The sequence below is a fragment of the Gymnodraco acuticeps genome, unplaced genomic scaffold, assembly GCF_902827175.1.
Source record: "Gymnodraco acuticeps unplaced genomic scaffold, fGymAcu1.1, whole genome shotgun sequence".
NCBI classification, from domain to species: domain Eukaryota; kingdom Metazoa; phylum Chordata; class Actinopteri; order Perciformes; family Bathydraconidae; genus Gymnodraco; species Gymnodraco acuticeps.
Window position 1 is genome coordinate 327,976 of NW_022991348.1, and position 12,798 is coordinate 340,773.

The following is a 12,798-nucleotide window of genomic DNA, read 5'->3' on the forward strand; positions in this document are numbered from 1 at the left end:
TCTTGTTTAATGTCTTCTTCTTGCTCTGTTCCTCCGTTGCTTTTTAAAACGGTTTTAACCACAAGCTAGGAAATCGTTTTATCGCCTCGAGTCAGGAACATTATTGCCCATGTCCACGCATCTCCCTCCTCTTCAGCTGTGCTTGATGATCTGAACAGTGCTAAAGTCAGTCAGGAGGGCTATGTTTAGAGAGATGGAGAGCAGAGTTACTATGGAAACAAGGCTTCAGGTTCAGCGATGTCGGGAATATTGAATCTCTCCTTGTGTGAGAGTTATACAATGAGCCAGACAGACATCAGAAACTCCAATCAATATCAGCAGGCTCCTGTAAAAACGAGGCGGTCACATTCCTCCGCAGCACAACTCCACTTCGCGGATGTCGTCATATCACGATTTGTCCGTCTGTCAGCCGTGTCAAACCCCAAACTCAGCAAATTCGGGAAAGTTTTCAAATGTTCTGGCAGCCCAAACTTCTCTCAGCCTATCGGAGCGCCGCGTGTAAGGCACAGCTTGAAACTTTTGTGTGTGTGTGTGTGTGTGTGTGTTCCCTTCGGCGGCTCTAGGTCTCCACTTAATAAGACCGTTGTTCCTCTCCTGTCCAAACAGACAAGCTTTGTGAGTAATGAACATCTCCCAGGCAGCTTTCCAACAACAGCAGGTTTCAGTGTCAGTCCCTCTCAGCAGCCAATGACTCTGATCTGCTGTTTTATTACACCCAAAAGGTGTGTGTGCATGTGTAGGGAAAGTAGTGTGTGTATAATGGCAGTGTGTGTTTGTCAGATGGAGCCATAATGAGCCAGAGCGCCCAGATGAAGACGTCTCATGTTCTTCCCAGAGGGGCTGCTGGGTAAAGAGCAGCGCTGCAGCCGCGTGACACTGTTTGCATTAGACAACCTATCAGCCCAGAGGTAAAACATTACCTCCGCAGGTGATGACAGTAATAAAGATGGACTCAAACACAGGCGGACGACCGTTGAGGTTTGCGTGTTTGTTCTCCGTCCAACACACCCCTACGCTCCCATCTTTCTTTATAGCATCAGAGCAAAAACTCACTGTTTTTTATGCTGCTGCAACACAAACATTTCCCAAATTCGGATCAATAAAGTATCTATCTGTCTGTCTGTCTGTCTGTCTGTCTGTCTGTCTGTCTGTCTGTCTGTCTGTCTGTCTGTCTGTCTGTCTGTCTGTCTGTCTGTCTGTCTGTCTGTCTGTCTGTCTGTCTGTCTGTCTGTCTGTCTGTCTGTCTGTCTGTCTGTCTGTCTGTCTGTCTGTCTGTCTGTCTGTCTGTCTGTCTGTCTGTCTGTCTGTCTGTCTGTCTGTCTGTCTGTCTGTCTGTCTGTCTGTCTGTCTGTCTGTGTCTCTGTCTGTCTGTCTGTCTGTCTGTCTGTCTCTCTGTCTGTCTGTCTGTCCGTCCGTCTGTCTGTCTGTCTGTCTGTCTGTCTGTCTGTCTGTCTGTCTGTCTGTGTGTCTGTGTGTCTCTCTGTCTGTCTCTCTGTCTGTCTGTCTGTCTGTCTGTCTGTCTGTCTGTCTGTCTGTCTGTCTGTCTGTCTGTCTGTTGTGTCTCTCTGTCTGTCTCTCTGTCTGTCTGTCTGTCTGTCTGTCTGTCTGTCTGTCTGTCTGTCTGTCTGTCTGTCTGTCTGTCTGTCTGTCTGTCTGTCCGTCTATCTATCTATCTGTCTGTCTGTCTCTCTGTCTGTCTCTCTGTCTGTCTGTCCGTCTGTCTGTCCGTCCGTCTGTCTGTCTGTCTGTCTGTCCGTCCGTCTATCTATCTATCTCTCTGTCTGTCTCTCTGTCTGTCTGTCTGTCTGTCTGTCTGTCTGTCTGTCTCTCTGTCTGTCTCTCTGTCCGTCTGTCTGTCTGTCTGTCTGTCTCTCTGTCCGTCCGTCCGTCTGTCTGTCTCTCTGTCCGTCCGTCTGTCTATACTGCTGAGACCTTTCAACAAGTTACATAGCAACACAGTAACCTCTAAACCTCACATGGCTAAAATCGTTGCAGAGCAAATGTCTAGCGGAAATAATGACATGTAGTTAGAAATTCAGAGAGTAGCAGCGGATAAAAGACAATAGGAAACGCCATCTGAAGAAAATCTGAAGCTTAAAACACTCAATTCGTCGTCTTTTGAGTAACATTTGTAAAAACTAGATCTTAAAACTATGCTGTTCAAACATTAAATGTACAATTTTAACAGGTTATTGATGTCTTCTCATATCGTTGGTTTCAGTCCATACACAGACATAAAAAAATAACAAAATGACCATTCGCAGTTTAACGTATTACTGATTAAATGAATGCTAACATGTGAGTTGCCACAGAGTTTCTCAATGTGGGTCAGAGGCCCTCCAGGGGCCCTGTTCGGGGCACCTTGGGTTCTACAGCAAATTGAGAAATAGATTAATATCCCTCAAACTCCAATTCCATAGGAGTTTCTCTAATTACCTTCATTACATTATGTGTAATAATGATTTTTGTAATTGTACTTTTCGTTTCATTATTCCCCTCCCTATAGGATTTGGGGGAAAACTGCGTCTTTTTAGGACTCTCTGACATGAAAGTGTCTGAGAAGCTCTTCCAACTTGACAGTAAAGCATACAAATCATTCATAATTCAATCGTGATTTGCATTCAGACAGCAAGGCGTACTATTTGGCGCCATTCCATTGGTTATTCCATTTCAGCCTCGCCTGCCCCCATAATCTACTTTGGCCTTTTCAGCTGAAGGAAGCGCTTCTACAAACCCAATCTTGTGTGACAGGTGTGATGGAGACGGGCCAATAAAAGCCTGCACAGCGCTCTGCGTGCGGCCGCCAGCTCTCCAATCCGAGACTGAATCCTGCTGTGGTTTGATTCCTGGCTGCCATAGTCTCCACTGTGATCCCTCTGTGTCTCTGACCCTCCCTGCCCTTCAGCAAGGGAAAGGAAACAGACACTCGGGAGGTCGAACCCCGCTGCTCTCCCTTCAGGAGTGAAAAACAGCCCGAGCACCTCTGATATTCTGTCATTTGGTGGAATGTGCACTGCAGAACCTCATTATAGAAAAGAAATGGACCTGCAGTCAGCCCTCTGCGGCGTGGTGTTAAAACATCCAGAGAGCGTGTATTCTAAAAGGCTGCACCCGTCTAATTGAAGTCGCGAGTCGGCGCTTAGGAAGCAATTCTTGGCTTTAAACAGCCACAGCCGACGAGAAGCTTTTGTCTTTATTGTCATATTATCTCTTGGGATGGTGATGAGATGATTAATCATTTCCTGCTGCAGAAACTGCTCGCAGAAAGCTGGCACGGCTCGGCAGAGCGCGACGCCCTGGGTGGAGGAAAACGGTATTATGGCCCAGGTAATTGGTGGAGGACCATCACTCATAAGCGATCTAATTAATGTCATTAAAACACCCTCTCTGGTTGCGCTTTCAAAATGGGCTTATCCATCCTGATGAGTGTCATGCACGCAAATGATATTCTGGGAGAAACTGCGGCAGAAGCGAGTAACAGAAAAGTCGACAGTGCGATGTAAACAGTGGCCGGCTATTTCCTAATGTCATTCAGCCTGGTAGGGGGGTGCAGCGGTGAAAGGATGCTTTGTCATTGCTCAGCTTGAGGTGGCTTTTGTCAAGTCCAAATTCTATTTATTCAAGATGGCTCCCTGGTCGTCTCCCAACATGCATGGCATGCTGCGGATTAGGACCAAAAACGCAATCAATTCACCCAGCAGGAGATCAGGGGAAATAACAGATAAGGTTCTTAGCATAATTCATACAGTCCCCAATCTGGCTAGGATTAATGTATGTCTTTGCTGCAGCTCGCTCTCATTTGTATGTTGCAGCTCGTGTGGGGCTAAATTGGCTCTTCATGTGGCCCATTACAATCAGGCTTTGTTTGGAAAGGCCCCTGTGAGGACTGGATCTGACCACATCGTTTTACACATGTCGCTAATGCAATTTAGATCTGATGTAATTGCATTTATATTTAATTACTATTAAGAGTGGTTTAACAGCAGGTTTTGTCAGCATATTCATGGCTGTGAAAAACAAAAAATGCCATGTATTGAATATAATAAAGGTCTCAAATGCAAAACATGTATGCAGCTTTGGCTAAATATACATTAAAATGTCACAAAGGTGTCCTGGTGGCACTTAGCATCAGAAGAAGAAAGCCACAGTGGGCTACGGTGTTACCGCTCACCCCTTTTATGTGCGCTGTGTTCAGATGATTGAGGTTAAAAATGGAAGGCTGGACAAAATGCCCTCCAACGAGTTTCCTTTTCATGAGCCTTTAAAGACATCTTTTCATCTCCAATGTTATTTTGCCGCCATTGATCAGCCATCTCTCATAGATTGCTTCCAGACATCTATTCAGCCGCGCTGTCGCTACTCAGCATGCTTTTATTTCAAAGGTCTTAATGGCAAGGTCTGGCTTTTGTGCTTAGATTAAAAACCAGAATCAGAGTAGTTTTTATTGCCTATACATTCACAGGAAGTAGTCTTTGTTAACTTGTGTTAAATGTGAAGCAACAGCTTAAAAGGTTTGCATGCTGAGGCAAATTTAGAGGGGAAATAAGATCTCTTTCTTGCCTCATGTTGTGTTTTTTTCCCCGAACATGAGCCGGAAAAAGGTCATGTCAGTCATGTGAGGAGAGTGACAGGTCTGGGGCATCATTACTGAGACTTGGAAGGTCTGAGTTAGCACCTTTGGTCACCTCAGGAGAATAGATCCCATACTGCGCTGCCGCCGGACTAATGAGCACCGACAGCCCTGCGTCTAATGAGAAGACGGCCGTTGCGAATGTCTTCCATCAGCCCTGTCGCTAAAACATCCCATAATGCCTTGAACATGCGGTGTTAGCAACGGTGGATATCTTGTCGCACATCAATGCCGCAGCCATGGAGTCAGCGGAGGACTGCCAAAATGTCATGAGCTGAAAACATTGTGTTGAGCTTCCTTTTTAAAGTTTTGCCGTTAATAAGAAGAGATAAATTGAGGCACTTCATTGCCGCCTGGTCTCTATGTGGTCCCTTGTTTCCAGCTGGCAAAGCATGTTGGATTCCACTAAAGCAATCTGTTTTGAGTTCCTACTCAAACATTTTGTGAATTCTTGGCATGTCTGACTCCTGTGCAAAGAAGTAAGTCTTCTTTGCACAGTCTCTTTGCATTAGATAAATGCTTAATGGATGCCAGAAGGGAATCTGAGCATATCTGCGTACATCTAAAGGTCCTTACACACCAAGCCGATTTTCGGCGTCGATAGATATCGGGCCGTCGATGAGCATCGTGTCGCCCTACTCAGATTGGTGTGTCTTGGTGTGTACAGCACCGTCTTGTCTTTTCAGCCATGTCGACACCTTCCGCCACCGATTCGACATGTTGAATCGGGAGCAAGGGCGGACTGGGACTAAAAATCAGCCCGGGACTCTCGACCAAGTAAATACCGCTAAATTGTCGACGGGTGCGGCCCACATCTTCCGATTGGCCCACTTCATTACCGGCTCATCGGGATTCGTCCCGAACGTCCCGATGGGCAGTCTGCCATTGATCGGGAGGCTAAAGGCCGTCGGCCAAAGAAATCACTCTGATTGGCTGTTCAGCTTAGCGAATCAGTGCATGAGAAGCGAAACGGAAGTGAGGGACCCAAAGAAACGATTAAGAAGGCAAATCTGAGATTTCATTGAACTCCAGCTCTCGACAGGTTCTGGAAAGCCCCGTGAGCTTCTCGCTGTAGAGTGAAAATGGAACGCACATGCTATTTGTTGTTTGTTTATCCAATCCAACTTTATTTATATAGCACTTTAAAACCTTCAGACCAAAGTGCTGTACAGAGATAAGCTCACAAAACATAAAATAAATACATTTAAAATACAAGATACAAACACAAAACAAACCAGAATAAACGTAATAATTAAAAATATATATATATATCACGCAGTCTGTTCTTCTTCTCTCGGTTATCACGCAGTCTGTTCTTCTTCTTCTCTCGGTTATCACGCAGTCTGTTCTTCTTCTTCTCTCGGTTATCACGCAGTCTGTTCTTCTTCTTCTCTCGGTTATCACGCAGTCTGTTCTTCTTCTCTCGGTTATCACGCAGTCTGTTCTTCTTCTCTCGGTTATCACGCAGTCTGTTCTTCTCTCGGTTATCACGCAGTCTGTTCTTCTTCTTCTCTCGGTTATCACGCAGTCTGTTCTTCTTCTCTCGGTTATCACAGAGGCCCAATCCCAAACCACTCCCTCGACCCTACCCCTCCGTGATGGAGTGAACTCCGTCTGTAGCCACACTCGCAGCTCAACGAGGCTCCCTCCTGTCAGATGGAGGGAGTAAATACAGCAGCAAGCTTTGGGACGGCCTCCCCTCTCTCCGGCAGAAACAGGAAATGCCGTAACTGTATGTAACAACGGTTTCAAATCAGCATCTCTTAGACAAAAAGTTTAAATGAATAACTCAAATAAAACTCCAAACATCTTTCATTGTGTTTCAAAGCTCTTTTAGTTTTAAACCTGATGTTTATAAGCTTCTTAGTTTTTGCAACGGTCTGTAAATATACACAACTTTATAATAAAATGCACACATTTACCTTTTTCTAGACTAAACACAGGTATGATCATAAGTTAAAAACATATGAGGTCATCATGAGGTTGTTAACACCGCAGTTTATCAGTGGATGTTTGCTGGAACTAGGCTACTTGTAAACAGCGTGTTTCCTGACGGACGGACACAGCGTGACTCCGGTCAGGTAGAGACCGGTCTCAAGTCAGCACCGCTGCAGACTCGCTGTTTGAGGGCTTGATAGCCCACTCCCCCTCCACACTCGTTGCTTTGGAACAGCCCTCAATATGGCGGACCCTCCGCGTGAACGCGCAAACGGAGGGGTAGGGTGTAGGGGGCGGTTTGGGAATGGGCCGCAGTCTGTTTTTCTTCTTCTCTCGGTTATCACGCAGTCTGTCTTCCGGTTGTTGCCTCTTTTGAATGACGAATACACACTACCGCCGCCTGCTGGTAAGGAGAGTTATTGCCACTCACGCATGCGCAGTTCGTACGTGCAACGTGCCGTCGGCTGAAGTCTTTGCGGTGTGTTCCAGTGCGACTGTTGGCCAAGACGCAGAGACGTGAGGCGACGTTCCATCGTGTTCTTTGTTGTCAGTTTGGTGTGTAAGGACTTTAAAACAGCTCACCTTCTTGCACATGTTGCAAATCACCGTACATCTACAGATGAACCGGCTTTTAAAGCATGTAAGAGTGGAGCAAAATTAGCTCTTCCATCCACCTTGAAAGGTTGTGTCCAACCTGGTTGAATGTCCCTCGGTGGATAGTGGTGGACAGATTGGCTTTGGACTCGGCAACAATTGATCTGCTTCTTGGTGGTGATCCAGATCTGGGATTTCTGCCACTAGATGATTAACACCTTGTAGTTGTTATAATAAAAACGAGCAACAACAAAGACTTTATTCCAAAAGTTTGGGATAAGTTTGTAGAGGCCAAGATAAACTTGAGTGAGAGATTTCTTTGTAACTCGGAGTTGTTCAGCGTTGGCGGAGGTTCTCGTGTTGTTATACTTAGACAATTAGCCCGACCAATTGAGGAAGTAAGGAGACACTTTTTCTTTCGTCAAAGTTGTGTTGGCATTTACATTCAGCCAAGGCTTTTTAAAGCTGTATAGTAAGGGGTTCACTCCATTTCATTAACTATTAATACACTGATGAGTTGGGGTAATTACTGACCACAAAGAAGGTGCCATGTCCTTCCTTTTGGATATTATTAAGTGTATGGTGGCAAAGAAATCTCCAATTGATGAAGGTCATCCTCAAATTAGTTTGGAAATCTTCTCCCTAGATGTTGGTAATGAACATTTAATCAGTCTTTCATCATATATGTAAATCTAACCTCATGCTAAACCAATTATACCTGTGTCACAAGTATCCATTTAAATGTATTGATAAGTACAATTGGCTTTTTGAGTGGGTTGCATTTGGCCACTCAACCATGGGCATCTTCACGCCCACACCATCTTTCTCGTATATTCAGTTATGCCAGTTTCTCAATTACTGTGCGAGTGGGCTGGTGCAAGTTGGCTATAAAAAAATTCACCATCATCCCACACAGAATAATTCTATGTGATGATATAAATCTGGTTTAATTATGCGATGGCGGGCGGGTTTGCCAGGCGTGATGAAAGGAGCGAGGTGTTCAGATATACCTGGAGAAGCGAGTTGGATGATTTAACACACGGCAGGAGCTTCAGAGTTAATCCTTAGAGTGTCAAAACTGAGTCAATTCGGAGCCAGTGTTTATATAATTCAACTTTTCTACCCAGGTAGTTTTGAACTCATGATGTCCTAGATTCATATCAGGTGTTTCAGGGAACAAGCAGCACTGCTAGCTGCACATAACTCATATATGATGGGATGTTCAGTGTGTGATAGCAGCTGGAAGTTATGATCCGTTTTGTCATGGGACAAATGAGGGTCTCACTTTAGGATTTATGGCCCCTTGAGAGGTAAATACAGTCTGAATGTGGCAATTCTCGGGAACATAACCCCCGTATACCTATAACTTGTGCTTTTTATGCTTTATTTGTTGTACAGATCTATGAAACGTAGTATTTTTACACTTAGAGGACATCAGGGCTGCAGAAACCATGGATATAGACTGGAAACCCACGTGGTTTGACTGCACCTTGTGAATAAAATGCAACAAAATGGTGTGTACTTAAAGGATTGGCACCTTGCTCAAATCGTTATGATTTCTTGTAGGCCACTTAGGATAAAAGCGTCAGCCAATTGAAATGAAATTAGATATAACATTGTGGGTTTTTGGCCTATGTTTGCAGCCGTTTCTCTCTTTTTCGGACATATTTGGTGCTAATTTGAGACGAAAAGGCAAAAGAGCATAATATCCAACGTCAATAACTATTCCTTTAACCCCAATTTATTTCCCACACATCGTTAACCATACTGCCGTTGCCTTGAGCAGATTTTGTAGGACGCGTTCACATAACTAATACTTCCTTTTTTTACACAAAGATAAAATATCCAATATATTTTTCTCCTGAAAGAGATTAATTTGTGTACTTTTCTTGTTTAATTAGTCAACAGCTGCACATTGTTCTCCGACAACAATGGAGAAACAAACAGTCTATTATTTGATCCATTCATAGTTCACTGTTCACACATTTTAATAACGTCTCCAGGGAACTCATCAACATAAATAATGATAAGGCATCCTTTATAAACAGGTTTAAATTAGTGTACGACACACACACAGAGGTGTTCCAGGCACGTCCAGCTGGGAAGAGACCAAGGGGTAGACCTAGGACCAGGTGGAGGGATGATATCTCTTCGCTGGCCTGGGAGCGCCTTGGGATCCCCCAGTCAGAGCTGGTTGATGAGGGCGAAAGGAACGTTTGGGGCTCTCTGCTGGAACTGATACCCCGAGACCCGACCACGGATAAGCGGGAGAAGATGGATGGACACACACACACACACACACACACATTTGTTTCTTAAGCTATTCCCAGTGTCACATGTACCGTATCGTGTACTGGAGCGAGGTATTGATTATTTGTCAAATTAATGAGATTCAAAGAGAGCAAATGAAGATAATACCATGACAGGTACTCTTTGATATTTCTCTCACACACGAACACACATACACAGGATTAGCTTTGTTACACCCCCAAAAGCACACACACCTCCGCTGTTGAGGACATCTCGATAGAAGATTACAGATGTTTGGCTTCATTATCTCACTGTCGGTGCTTTAATGCTTGTCATCGCGTTAAGGTACCGCAGATGAAGAATGAAAACATTATATAAGGGCAGTCATACATATGAACCCATTTAGTATTTGGACTGATTTTGATACGTCCTGCGCTCGTCTGGCGTTTCAAATACATCGTTTTTAATGTCCATTTAACCATTGTGTAACATATTTCATGAATCTGCAGTAGTTCTCGAAGCATTATCAAATCTTACAACACTATTTTCATCTGTGCTTCTTCACCTTAAGATATCAATAAACCCTTGGCAGCACCCCCGCCGCTTCACCCTGCCGCTGCGAACACAGAAAACCAGATTTATATGCTCTGTCGACCCAAATCCAGCTTTGGAAAGCCTCGACTCCTACCTTTCCAATTCAGCTTTCTATATAACCAACTCATCCTCCTCCTCAAACTCCCACTCGGCCGCATAATCCATAACGTTTTGTTTCGCTGTTACGCCGATGACACCCCGCTGTATCTCCCACAGAAACCTGGTGATCTAAATAGCTGTTTCTATGATGTTAGAGTACAGGACATCCTAGAGCTTGGGGGTATTAAGTTGTTTCGACTCGCAGTCCTTCCATAAGAGCATCGTTGTAAGCACACGGGGAAAGTTCAGGTCAAGAAAATCAGTTTGAAAGGACGAACCAACTAGTCATTTTCATGAGTGGAAAAGCTTTGGAAAGTGAATCACCAGCAGGTTAACCTAGCTTAGCTTAAAGTCTGTCAACGAGTAAAAAGCTAGTTGTTTTACTTGGGTTTCTCTTATATAACATGATAGTTATTGACACTACGAGGTGCTTGTTGGCAGCTGTTCTAGACGTGATAGTGAAGCTAACTTTCTATATCAGTTTAACACATTTGTGTCGGCATTTGACCAAAACATTTTGGACACGATAAGGATGATTAATATTAATCTAATAATCCAAATTCAATTCGCTGATGGCCAAAGCTATAGCCGAGTATAAATCCATTAGGGGCCGAAAATAATTATTAGGGCAGGTATTTCCTTGGTGTTGTGATTGCGGGGTCATTATGCTCAGCCTAATGAAACAAACCAGCAGAGAGCCTCCATCTCCACTGTAGCCGTTATCATCGCCCTTCAGAGAATATGAAAAGGAAAACACTTCAGCGGTGGGCTAATTAAAACCGGAGAGGTCTGGATGAGAAGGCCAAACAACCCACACAGGTGGCGGCGTGTGTGTGTGTGTGTGTGTTGTGTGTGTGTGTGTGTGTGTGTGTGTGTGTGTGTGTGTGTGTGTGTGTGTGTGTGTGTGTGTGTGTGTGTGTGTGTGTGTGTGTGTGTGTGTGTGTGTGTGTGTGTGTGTGTGTGTGTGTGTGTGTGTGTGTGTGTGTGTGTGTGTGTGGGGGTATACGATTGTTAGAGGTGCTTTCCATTCATTTTAATGGCTTCAGCCTCCACTGCTGTCGCTTCTTTCTGCAGACCGCTGACATCAGCTCTCATCTGACAGGACCCTACTCAAATAGGCCATCGGTGCACCATAATTAGTTCAAATGTCGAAGCCGGTGAATTATTGATGATTGGGGACGAGCTGGGAGGAAGACATTTCACATCAACTGTGTGTGTGTGTTCTTTTAGCCGTTTCTTTTTAAAGGACAGCTGGTGCTCTGCAGTTCCCGCCACAAACACGAGTCTCTGGTGTTCAGGCCGCGAGAGGATGCATTTGAATCAGGGCGGAGAGATATACTGGGGTAATAAAGGGAATAATTACTGAGAGAAACTGAGATATAATGTCTTGTTTTTCACAGAGAACAGCTGGGTAAAGAGAGCACTACAGCTTCTTGTTTTTACCATGTGAAAAAGGGATATCTTAGCACTTGTTAGGAACAAAAAGTCAACCCAAGCACGAAGACAGAGGCTAATTTATGCTCCTGCCAGTCATTGGAGATAATTGCGCCACCATGGCATAATAGCAGCCGAGGCCCAGTCATTTCCCCCCTCCGGCTCTATCTCAGGTACTTCGAGGGCTTTGCATCAGCTCCCGATTTTTCAAGAGAGACCTCTCAGACAGGAATGACAATGGACTTTCAATGGCTTATAATTATGCCACTTTCCTGCACAATTTCCTGGGCATCATTTGCATTAAGACTCATAAGTGTCCCATATGCTGCTGCTCTGCAAAGGCCTTTTTGATCAACCCCAGCACTGTGACATTTCCTGCGATGTCTCCAAACCCCTCGTTGTCCAACAGTTATCCAAAACTGTTAATTAGATGGATCAAGTCCAGAGTGTGTGGCGAGACGTGTGGTTTTGGTGACTGAGGTTCACAGAGTGCTGAGAGGCACCTTGGATTCATGGCATAACCTTTTTTTTTCAAGGTTATTCAACACGGCGTCCTGTTTGTTTTTAGAAAAAAAAAATCATCCTAAAAGCAGAGAAAGGATGCTGGATGTTTGTGTAGCTGCTGGTCTGATTGGCTGGCATTAAACGGCCAAAGGTAATACTGCCATCTAGTGTCCATAAGGTGCTAAACAGCTGGTAATCAGAGCATCATGATATGAAAAGGGCTGCATTTAGAAACCTGTAATTCTGTGACAAACGGCTGAAAATACTCTCTTCCCAAACTGAAAACATCTCTCCTTGTTGTGCATCCTTGATGGAAAAATAAGTCATGAGTCATGATTTTAAAGTTAATTATGTACTTTAACTCGCTGCCTTATCCGCTGAAACAACAGCCTTTGTGTCTTGGACCTTTGCATTTGCACGTCTATATATATGTTCCTGTCTTTTGATTTGTAATTAGAGCTTGGCTGGTGTTTTCCTTTCAGATGGCTCTTAATTCTGGGATTTGTTGCTCACAAAAGCCCCGCACATATCTCTTCCCCTCTGCGGATTTTGCGAGCAGTAGGCGTCTCTTATTCAGCTCGAGAGGTTGCTGAAAATAAATCATCACCCTCCCACCAGTGTGCGAGAATGTCCAGATGGTTGCATTTTCACTGACGTTCTCCCGCTGAATTTCCCCATTGTATTCCACGCTAAAATTAGAAGGTAATACTTGGTGAAAGCGCTGCGTTTGCTCTGAGGGTGCTAGTTAATTATCA